The sequence below is a fragment of the Anguilla anguilla genome, chromosome 10 (genome assembly GCF_013347855.1).
Source record: "Anguilla anguilla isolate fAngAng1 chromosome 10, fAngAng1.pri, whole genome shotgun sequence".
NCBI lineage: Eukaryota > Metazoa > Chordata > Actinopteri > Anguilliformes > Anguillidae > Anguilla > Anguilla anguilla.
In genome coordinates this window covers 36,114,765-36,127,245 of record NC_049210.1, presented here as the reverse complement: position 1 = coordinate 36,127,245, position 12,481 = coordinate 36,114,765, and positions in this window count along the sequence as shown.

Here is a 12,481-nt window from a genome sequence, read left to right as displayed (position 1 = left end):
TTTCTATTTTTTGACTTCAAAATTTTTTGTTGCATCATCAATTCACTCAAATTATTTCAGCTGTGTTGCTAATGTCACACAGCAATGCTACCCTGATACTACCATCATGTGGTGGCACCTCAGAATCACAACCCCTATGCCAGTACAGGAAGGAAGCCAGGATTTCCCCATTGACTGACCGCCTCCGCTCCCCTCATAGTAAACCTTTCATTGCGCAAATGACATCAGAAATGTGATAATCCACAGGGTCGCTGTGACCCCAATCCTATGCAAGTAATATGCAGTTCTTGAGATTAGCAACACGGCTACAACAAGCACAAAAGTTCTCTGCTCCACAAGCCGATCTGTAGAAAAAGAAAAGGGGGGGGGGGGGGGGGGGTAGGTTCAGCCACATCCTCAGCTGTTCAGCTAGCCCCTCTCAAGCAGGGAGGGGTGGGGGATGGGGTGGGGGGTGGCCAGACATGGGTCATTCTTCATTCAGATGCAGTGAATCAGTGCGGTGACGCATTACACTGTGATGTACGCATTTGGAAACAAGGCCTGCCCTCCCCATCAGCATGCTGAATCAGCAGCTCTCCCAACTTCCCTGCCCCCGCCCCCCGCCCCTCCCTGCCCCCCCACGTTGTGTAAGAGCCACCGTGAAAGCAGGAGAACGCATCTGCCTCGTCGGTGACCTGCAACCACCTTCGGAAACGGCGTCCATACGTCACGTGTCTCTCCCAAACCGTGCCCCGTTAGGGCTTCGCACTTACATAATGTTAAAGCTTTGTTTGCCTGCCATGAGCAGAAAATGCAATTTAATTTTTCTTCAAGGAAGAGGCCAAAAAAAAAAGTTAATTAACAGGCTGTTTAAATGGATGACTACGCTTGGCTTTGCATCAACTGTTTACCTACCAAATGCTTGTTGTTTAATTTTCTATTTTCGTTTATTTCACAGGCGTTTTTTTTTCTCATCTTTTTTGGGGGATGTGTTTCACAATCGGCCACTGTGAATATTAACGCTGCTCCAACTTTTGAGAAGTTTTGGTTCATCCCAGATATAATGGTTTGTTTTTACTTCACCTGTAAATTTCAGGCATTTACTGCAGACTGTTTATTAAGAGACAATTAAGAGCTAGATTAAGTAGCATTAACAAACTGCACCCAACAATGGTGCTAAAATGTTATTAATTTATTTCATTTAACCCATATTTATTGTAACCAGGAAGTCCCTCAATATTGAAAATGTATTTTTCAAGGCAGACCTGAGCAAGATAGTACATCATTACAGAAGTGAAGGTGCTCTGGGTGTCTGTAAATGACCTATTCTTCGGCATTATGTGTTTTCTTAGAAAAGCAGATAAAATGTACAATTATTGGCCACAGAGGAGCTGTTGTAGCAGGATAATACAGTCACCTTCCTCTAAAAGGAAGTCAGGCATGGAATATAGTAGCTAGAACCAGAGCTGTAGATAGATCTACGGCCCTGGCTAGAACTGCTGACCTCTCTGTCATGTGACCTGCAACAGGAAGTGATTTATACAACCATTTCATTCAAAAGTGTAAGGGGATGGAACCTCTTTGATTCTGATAAAGAGCAGCTAAGGAATGCTCTGCATTAATACAGTAGTGCTGGCGTGGTGATTATAGTCAGGTGCACAACAGAACAGCTCATTTACAGGGGTTTGAAAGACCGTGCCAATTCACCTTTTTTGTATTTTCAAGATTTTAAATTTATCTGGTAAGCAAATTTCAGTTTTTTATTATTCTTGAGGTCAGAGCAGGCTCATTTGTCATGCACCTCAGACCCTCTGACAGCCCCACCTCACCAGCCAGCCTTGTTATCAATGGAAAACTACCAATAAAAAAAAAATTTGTTCATGACTAAACCTCAGCTGTGTTACGTCAGTGAATTCCAGTCAATGAAAAATATTGTACAGCTGGTTTCTTAGCTCTGTCACGGATTGAGCAACAGTTTCCAGAGGAACGGAGAGGAACAGGAAGTTCAGACAGACCGTTATTCCCATCCTGCCGACTGATCAGTCTCTGTCTCTGCTTTCTCAGAAGGGAAACTGTGATGTTGTATTACCGTAAACCGTTTTCAGCGTTAACGTGAAATATATGTCTTAAAAAGGCTTACAGCTCTCGAGGGAAATGATTTCTGTGTTCAGCTTGCAGATTCCGTAGTGGCGGCAGAGAACTCATGTGCTAGTGCACTTCCGTGCCCACAGTCATGATTGGACATTCTGGAATAAATATAAAAGTGGATAACTATACAATGTTGTTTAAGCTACAGAAAAAGTCAAACTTGCATAATTTCCTAACTCAGGGTTAAGTAAGAAGTGCATTGTGGGTATATATATAATCTTGGCTCGGAGCCAGCATCTCCAGCACCATATCAATCTTATGGCAATAATTCTATGCACCTTCAGAACATTAACCTGAAAGTATGTGTGAAAGTATGCGTGAGTAGAAGTTTCCAGAAGAATGACTTTTCAGCACCATCCACACAGGCCAGGCCAATAAAAAGTGTAGGTAAGCTTCCCAAACGTGTCCCAAATGTTCTAGAAATAAAATCAGTAGGTTTGGCAGCAATTTAGCGGTGAGTCACACAGGGACACAACAGTAGTGTATTGTGGGAAGGCTAGAGCTAGCACAGCTTTTAGCCATTTTGAAAAACTTTTCTAGCTTGGCTTACATCATTTGTTTTTCGGAAATACTTACATTGAAAATCCAGCCAGCAATAATTTATGCAGCCAAGAAGCACAGGATTGGGTAATGCTGACCCAGATTTACCGGCCAGGGAAAGAAATATGACTATATTCATTCAAGTGTTTTTCTAAAGTGTTTCTCGTTCAGTACACGCTGTACTTTTGCACAGCTTGAAAATGAATAAGGCATGGCCATTTGAGCGATCTTGTGTATTCTGAGGTCACAAGTAATTAGTTGCTTTCCATAATGTACTGTAGTTTTCATTACTCGGAATGAATGAGAAAATGTTTCCATTGCTGTCAACCTACAGTATTAATTTCACAATGATTTTAACATCTCACTTAAAATATTTTAGCTTGTGGTGTGAGAGCTAGGTAAGTTGAAGATGTTTTTCAAGTTATTATTATTTTTTTTTTTTTTAAACTAAAGTAGTGGCTCTTTTGTTCATTTATGCAGAAAGTAGAAATAATGATTATGGATCATTTGAGCAATACAATACAGAACAATGCTTTGTGTAATATAATACAGCACATTACTTTTTCTGGCTGTATCCAAGATAAAGCTAAAAAAAATGAGGAAAGAAAGAAAAAGTGTTTGAATCCTAAACCTCAGACATGCTGATGTCTCAGTTTTTCACCTCTTGGTTTCCTGCTCGGGCCAGCCCTGCTCAGATTGCATTTGAGCAGAAAGAATTCCTGTTGCTGTTGTTATTTTTTCAGTGAGGGGGGTTTGGTGGGGGAGGGGGGGGAGTGCTACCAGCTGATTTTCTGCACTTTTGCATTCCTTGGCTCAGTCTCCAGGGTTTTATGGTGCCGCCAAATCCCCTCACCAAGTCCTCCCCCCTCGCTGAAGATTTGTAGACAACTGGGGGGGGGGGGCGTTGCCTGAATGAGGCACGTGTTGCTCTGCCCACTGTAGAAGAGACTAACAATCAAAGAAAAATGTGTTTATCAAGCAGCATAGTTAACCCAAGAAAAACGCTCCCCCAGCAACTGATAGCCCAACATACAAAAATAGCTACAACAAATCTTTTCAATCACAAAATAAAATTTTAGTTCAAATAACATGATTGGTATAATATACAGTAATATAGATAACTGTCATGGAATGATACATTTATGATTTTTTGTACTTGTAAAAATGAAAGTTGATGCAGTATCATTCCTGTTATTTTTGTTGAAAAGCACAATCAAATTAAACAATACACCAACATTTGTGTAAACATTTCAAAAAAATTTTTTTTTAACGTAAAAAAAAAAATCTTTGGCTACAAATGCAACAACTTTAGGGATAAGCTACAGTAATTATAATCAGCTGACCTCCTTAAAATGTTCATCATTCAATTTTCAAAGTAGACTAAAGATTTTAAATATTATGATTCATATTGTACTATACAGAAGATGTCACATTTATCTGTGGTGCAGAATGTTCTGGTAAGTCTCTGAAATTGATTAAATGAAACAGAGAAAGAAAAATCCAGATTTCTCTCAATAAAGTGGCATTATTTTAAACCTGTACTACTGTAAACAAAGAGGCTTTCATTGTAATCCGGACTGCAAACAGGGCTTATACTGCAGAATCGGTTCCTGTGGAATTTGCTGTTTCCATTCCTTCTCTGTAAAGCTTCCAGTATTGCCATAATCTGATGGTAGAATATAAGCTTTTTCAGGTCTGCAGTGAAGTTTTTGTCAAATTAAATTACAGCAAATGTGCTATGTATGGTATGTAGGGATCCCTGAGAGGGAATTGTGTTTTATATATTGGTGTAAAATAATTTGTTGATTGGTTTAATTAAACAATAAACTTTATTTTGAATGTCACACACACACATCAAATCACTAGTACATTTCCCCCTGTTTTACTCTATCCAGTTTTGACTTGAAATCTTACTTTCATAAGTGAATTGTTCCCAGTTGAAGCCTCTTGCTACTGGTTAGTACCAGCTTATTCACGTTTCAAACATTTTAAATAATGATATGAATAGTCCAGTTTCCAGAAAAATGTCATCACAAAACCCATTACTGTAGGTACTTTTAGATTGCTGCTGCTGTAGATTAAATTGCTTCATCATTTTGATTAAATACATTTGCTGCCAACTCTACCTCTACATGGATATTTGTTATGAATTGAAAATACTGTACAGTACTTCCATACCATGAGCAACCACACGCAGGATGAACGTCTCAGTGTCTGTCGATATTGGCACATGCACAAATGAATTCATATTTACTGAAACTATACCCATTGAGTGCCTCGAATAAGGATGCAGCCACATTTGCCAATTCATGATTTATACCTACAATACTACAAGTACAGTAGTTTTAAACTTGGAAAACTCTCTGCCTCAGTAGAGACCTCTGGTGTACAGTGTGTGTTTATGCAGCTTTTTATGAGGAGAATCCTCATCTTTTTTCATCAAAAATTCACAAAAATTCATTCACAAACACTCATCTTCCTTTGTTCAAAAGCTAGATGTGCTTTTCTGGGGGTCTATTTATAGGTAGGCTGCACATGCTAGCCAATGTCTTTACTCTAATGTTATATTTGTCTTGGACTCAGTTAGGTTCCCCACCACCAAATGGAATAACAAGTTCCATATGTGTTCTTTATTCTCCTCTCTCCTCTTTTTCTTGGAGAGCATTTCTCTCGTGAACATAGGAACACTTTTAGAGTGAGGGTCAGAGAGAGGGAGTATGGTCAAACACCTCATTTAGCATTCAACAAGGAAGCCACTGTTATACCCTGGGCAATAAGCCAGCACGTCCTACCTCGGACCCTAATACAGCACCGAACAGTGTTTAAAAAACACTTTTGCCTTTTTTTTTTTTTTTGGGGGGGGGGGGGGGGGGGCAGGGGGGGTTGGGTTATTTCCCGGGTGCGCGCGCTCACGCACTCAGAGAACGCGCGAGCCCTTTTATGCTGTCTTGTAAAATTTGTGCCTCGCAGTGGGGCTTTGGCCCGGTTCCACTCGGAGACAAAGGAAGAAAGACCCCGGAGCACCGGCCCGCCGATTGAAGTCCTCCAGAAAGGAAATAATAGAGCGAGGAAGGATCTGTGACCCGTCGGCCTGACGGTGCGAGAGGAAGAGCGAGGGCCCCGTCGCCCTTTTCGTTTGTTGTCCGGGGGGGCGTAATTCGGGCCACGACAGAAGATTTCAGAATTCGTTTGGCACCAGCCGTTTGTTTGCGACGGCCTGTTTCAGTCCACCCCCACCCCCCTCCCACCCACCACCCCCCCCCTTCACCAAAGGAAAGGAAATGCACACATTTCCTCAGGGAACTCCACCTCTCTGTGTCTTTGTCTTTTCGAGGGCTGTCTGTGACCATTTCTTGTTGCAACGATTGCAAATACGTTTTTCTAAACCAGGATTTTTCTAAGCCCAGCTGCTCAGTTCGATTGAGACTATGGAACAGTATTGTAACAGAAGTGGGTCACATAAATTCCACTGACTGGAATGCAACACACTGATATGGGTTTCTGCTGTTTTGGGTTTACAAATAGTGAGGAAGGTTTCATTAGCATTAAGGAAAGTTTCGTCAGCTGCCATTCTTGCAGTCATTTTTTAAAATGTCTTCAAAGATTCACTGCGTACCATTCACGCATTTTTTTTTTCATATTAGGGTAAAACTAAAAACGGAAAATTGCTTCGTTTGCTCGTCTAAATTTAAAATAACAATTACTTTCAGTTCAGTGTGAGCAGTCAGGCATTTCATTCGGTGTAGTTATTTTACGATGTGGAAACTGTCCAGCTGCCAAGCGGCTTTTGACCTTTTCATTTCCTTGAGACCTTTGTTGGCAAATCCGCAGAATGCAACTTCATTTTCATTGTGTTTACATCCAGCGCTCCAGCTGTCTGAATAGAGAGGGTTCAGCTCAAAGTTATTTAAATAATGTTAGCCTTGAGTGAATGGCTCCTTGGTCAATTGAATCACTTTCTGTGGGTCGCCTGTACAGTACATTTAGTTTAAGTTGCAGAGTACCTCTAAAGAAATGGTGCAGATGAAGGTATTTATTCTGCCTTTATTTAAGCAGAAATAAAGAATGACTCTCTGTTGAAATTGGTAATGATTGATTTACTTTTTTTGGCTCTTGCACATATTCAACAGTCCTTGTCAAAAGACATAATAATAATAATAATAATAATAATAAGAAGAAGAAGAAGAAGAAGAAACTTTTATTTGTATAGCGCTTTTCTCATGTCCAAGGCTGCTTCACAGAGTATGGCAACGTAGGCACATATATACAAAGAGGGGGAAAAAAAACTAACAAATACATTTTCTGGATATGTACAGTATATGCTGGAATTGCATGTGGCATGGTAATGACACATTCCTCACAAAACATGAATGAAGTAGTATTTCCTGGAAGTCTCGAGTATCTCACAACATACTCAAGATGTTGCTTTTTGGGACTCGTGGCCAAAAGTATTGGAGCAGAATACATACAGAGAGCTCCAAACTGAAGCTGTTATTTTTATTTAAGATTCAGCAAAAACAGGGCCTCTTGCGTTTAAGACACACCTTCATATTTGTGGGCAGAAAATAATGACTAACAGGATAGCATGAAAAAAACCCACGGGATTGAGACATTTTAAGACATTATCTGTTGCAGCTCAAGGCTACTAGTTCTGTGCCCTGCCTGTGGCGTGGGTCCCAGTGCCCCCCCTGGCCTCACTGTAACTATAAACGTCTCAACAGGAAGTGGGTTCTTCCTCGGAAGCGTTATAGAGGGCGTTCACTGGAACATCGCTGGAGACAGAATCGCGCTCACTTCCTCTTGTTTGCTGAGCCGTGCCCCTCCGTCATAAATCGCGGTTCAGCTGAAAGCTGAAAATGGGTCAGCCGGTTTTTCGAAAATCTCACCCAAAGTTTCCGAAGAACATGTGGTTTCTTCATTTCTCCCACACCTCCAGAGCTTGGCTGGAGACTCGGGTCATTCACATGTGTGTCTGTGGGAAAAACAACATGGTGTTCTGGTCCATTAGTGGAGTGAGGAGCGGAGAGGATACAAGCACTTAGAACCAGGAGACTTTAAAAAGTACAGGACTGTTGATAGTACCCTTCTTACACTCATATGGTAAAGGAATTAATTTTCACCACTGGGGTTGGGGGGTGGGGGACCACAGCATGTCGACCGTGCCGCAAAAGCTTCTTCCAGGCTGGCCTGGGATTTACTGGAAAAGCACCTGTGTTTTTGTTCCAGCACCGTTCCAAAAAATGTGAAACGAACGCGGATCTGGCCATCGAAAGCATGTGACGCGGGCCTGGCGCAACAGCTCGTCGGAGACGGGTGAGCGAGCACGGTTTCGGGAAGTGAAATTCCAGTTGAGCCATAATTCTTGGACATGATTGGGAACACTTGCTGCTCTCCTCTCTGGGTTCTGACCTTTGGGCCTCCTCAATGGGGGGCAGAAAAGGGGGGGGGGGGGGCCCAAGGGCTGATTAAACCCAGGAATTTGCTGGTCCGGAGGACTTTCAAACGTGCCGGAGATATCCAGTGTACGACTCAAAAAGAAACGGGGTTGAAAAATACACTGTTTGGACATCTTTGTATTCCCAGAGGGTGTGTGTTCTTTGTTGCTTGCGTTAACTCTGCCAGGAGTACAAGATGCGACAACAACAACAACAAAAAAAAACAGCGAAATGATACTTTTTCACCAGCTGCAGTTCTCAGAAAACGGAGCAAAATGTGTCTCCCTCAGGAACACACTGACGGTGAACCCTCCTCGCGCTCACAGCCAAGGCCACTTCCTGGAATGCCGCGGCCTTCAGATCGCAAAATATTGAGCTAAAAAAAAAAAAAAAGCAGCTAGCACGGACTGTATTCATTTCATCCCAGGTTTCACTGCTTTACCGGAAAAGTTCTCATCGGACCATAGAACCATTTCAGAGAAAAGTGGAAATACAGACCTTGTTGTCAGATAGCCTAAATCCTTCCTTGTTTTTACATTAACGTTTACTTAAGTTAACACCTGTCACCAAGTGTTGCTGGACATAAAAACTGCACAACAATATTCTTTATAATTTATGTTATGTTTTCCCTTCTATCTCAGTCAAGATGTTTTCCTCTTAGACTATACTACTAAATATTGATACACTATGTATGAACAGTTAGTGATCAATTTAAATACTTTTCCACAAGTCTCTAAAAACCCATAAAATAATCAAACAACTATTTCTATAGTTCATGCTCAAATCTCATGTGCGGACATGCACAAACCGATTGAATTTATTACATGAAGTCTTCAGTGCAAATTTATGAGTCTGCTCAGTATGAGATAAATTGATTAAGATAAATATCTGACATTTTTTTTCCTGCTGGAGACCACATTTGAAGCAAGCTTCAATTACGGGGTCAAATGTTTGGTTTCCTTTGGCACTGTGACAAAGAAACACCCGTGAGTGTGACCGCTTGCAGCACACAGACTCCACTGTGATCCGGGCACTGAAAAGATCCATCAAAATCCTTGTGGTGAATGTGGCCTTCATCTAAATCCCATTCCCATTCAAGAGGTTTTTTTTTGTATATGAGCGTCAATAAAGAGAAAAGGATATGACATCATTCAGCCAGTGACCATCATTAAAGAGGAATAATGCGGTGGTCCTCAGGAGATATGAAGTTTGAGACTGTGACTACAACCACAATATAATTTAGATAAATCCCTTTGTACTACCTGTTCTCCTTTCCTTTCCCTTAATTTCGGTTCTTTTCATCTGAAGTAGCTAAAGGAAAGGCCCCTTTAGACATCTGGCAAGGAGCAGCTGGTTGGCTCCAAGCTGCTGTTTAAACAGGCAAATGGAACTCTGTGGTAAGCAGTTAACTGCATTGCATGTTCATCGCCATAGAAACTGGTCCTCACGTTTGCCCAAATGAGGTGTGGCCTCAGCCACTGGAAGGCTGACGTGTTTACGGACATGATGGCCGCAGTTGTGCACAGTTAGTTCTGAAAAATTTATCATGCTTTCCCTCTTAAATCTGCCTGTACTATACATGTCGTCAAACGCAGCAAACACAAAAGTCCACTCGATTTGTTTCTTCGGGAGAGGGCTCATGTTAACACTGTGATGACAGTTCACCGGCCTAGGGTTTATCTACACACACACACACACACATATACATTACTGCTTGGCAGGTGAAACGCAAAAACACAGAGATGATAAGGTGGCTCAGTTGTCCTTCAGGTATCCTTATCTGCCATTCAGTGCTTCATCATGTTGGAAAATGTAAACTTGAGGCTGGTATTGAGGCAAAATGGCTTTCAATCTACAGTCTGCTCTGAGTCACCTGTGGGTCAGTGTGTCCTTTCTTTTAACTTTCAATGACCTCATGGCATGGCATTTCCCTGGGCTATTTAAACTAGGCATGTAAGGATCTGATATGAGCCAATGAGCCGGTACTGTGTCATTTGCCACTCAGGTAATACACTGCTAGTTTTTTGGCACACTGCTAAGTGGAAGGATAGCAGGCAAGGATATGTGAACCAGAGGAACTTCATAAACTCTTAGATCATTCTATGTTAATGGTTATGAAAGACATGTTTTGGTTGTGGTTATGATAAGATATGTCTTTTCTTAGAAATGGAAATGGCTGTGTATCTCTTCAGTCCAAAGCACAAATGTGCTGCATTGTTTGTCTTTTAGATATAACAGGTGACCCCATGTTAACAGGTACATCTCAGTCAAACAGCTGACCACGGGCAGATCTCAAACCAAGGACAGTTACAAACCACATGATCTCATTCTACTCAGTCTTAAGAATGTCAGAAAAGGAGAGCGAGAGAACAAGGAATAAGAAAAAATACCTTAAAAAAATACCTCTAAATATTTAGCACTGTGTTATGATTCATGTTTTTAACCTAACTTAAAAAAACTTCCTGTCAGCATTTGTCAGAGATTACGGGAACACGAGTATCCATGGAAAAATGATTGACGGTAAGGTGATCACGCTGGGCTCTAGGGCCATGTGCGGAGGCATCATTTCTGTCCAGTCAGCACAGAAGAGGAAAAGTGACATCAGGAAAGGAAGGCTACGTTTCCAGCCCAGCTTCTCTCCCAGGCTAACTGGACAGCCACATATATCCCCTTCACCGCTTCCTCTACCACGAAAAAAGGAAAGAGATCACTACCATTGCGCCCCGCAGCTGCCATCACCGTTAACAGATAAAACAGCTGGGCCGAGGTGGGAAAAAAACTGCCCCCTGCTGCAAACCGAGCGCACGTTTCCATAGTATTCAAAACCATGTGCGGGCTTAGCATTGTGCTACGTCCCGAGTCACAGTGAAAATACGGACAAATGTCCTATATCTGTCTGGCAAAAAAAAAAAATAATAATAATAATAATAACTTGTGTTAATACCCTGCTTTACCCAGTAATACTGGCATGTTAGAATAAAGGAACCTGTGGTTCTGCTGTGATTGATGGTGTACCAGCCTCCCCATTGCTTCTGCATAAGGCTGACCCAGTGTTCTCAGAGGGTTTCCTTGAAAGAACAGTGCCCTCATTTACTGTATAGCAACAGTGTCGCAGCATGCATTCGTGGAATGCTACCTGTTAGCTGAGCAGTAACTGGTGCCACATGCTGGCATCATTAAGTGAGATACATGATTGCATACTGTCAAAACAGATTAAGAGCCAGCCAAATGAAACTTCTTTAAACTTGAAATTAACCTATCATATGTCCCATTTTCCTGGGACATAGTCAATAACCCGACCATGACTGAGGGCTTATCTGTACAGACTTCCGAGTACATAGCATATGACCCCAATGTGTCGGAGATTATAGATGTCAGGTCCTAAGGTCCATGTCAATCCCCAAGTTAAAGCAAAAGTATTTTGTCTACATAAACATTCATATCCAATTGTTTGGCCCTGAACTATGGTCTACTTACAAACAATGGCTCTGTAGTCAGACCAACCTTGGATTAGAGATTTCAAACAGCTTATTTTAATGCCATTACAAAGCAACGAACCCTTGTTCTTCTCTACCTCTTTTCCTACAGTTACAAGGCAAGAAAGGAGAAGTTCACATGTAACAGGGTTTTACATGTCACTGGGCTTTACAAACTTTTAGGGGGGACGGTTCTGCGACTCCTGTGGGATTGGATACCTTTTTTAACAACTGCAAGAAAATCATGCAAAACACATTTGCTGATTTGTAGCTCTTCAAGTAGTGCACACAATTTTTTATAAATTACCACCACCAGCACCAGGACTACCGTCAGGGATTTTGGGCCCCATGAAGATATCTTACATTGGGCCCCACCATGTCTTAGTATTTTTAGAGGGCCCCTGAATTTGGATTATTGTCCTCTAACACCCCAGATGACATTTTTTGGCAATACCCATCCACCCCCCCCCCCCCACCCCTTCCCAACACAATTGCTCACAGAACCTCCGACATATTTTGAAAACTACAGTTTGTCTATGGGCCCAGTCGAGTCCTCTCCCATGATACCAATCATAGTTAGGCTACAAGACATGAAGGACTCCCGCTTGTCTGTTTCCAAGCAGACTCTATGTACTCCTGAAATTGTCATGCCCTATATGCTCATGAAAGCGTCTATAGTTTCATGCTTTATAGTTTCATTCTACGGGGGGAGAAATGTACTGTACAGAAGACTGGAGTGGTTTCCTTGTGGAGTACACACGGACCACAGTTAGGACCTGTCTGTCAGGTGTAAACCCACATTACTGCAAGTGTGCAACCCCTATTTCATGTACAGTCAAACAGCCTTGAAAAGCCAACCCCGAGGACATGACATGACAACAGTAATGCTTGACATGTACAGCT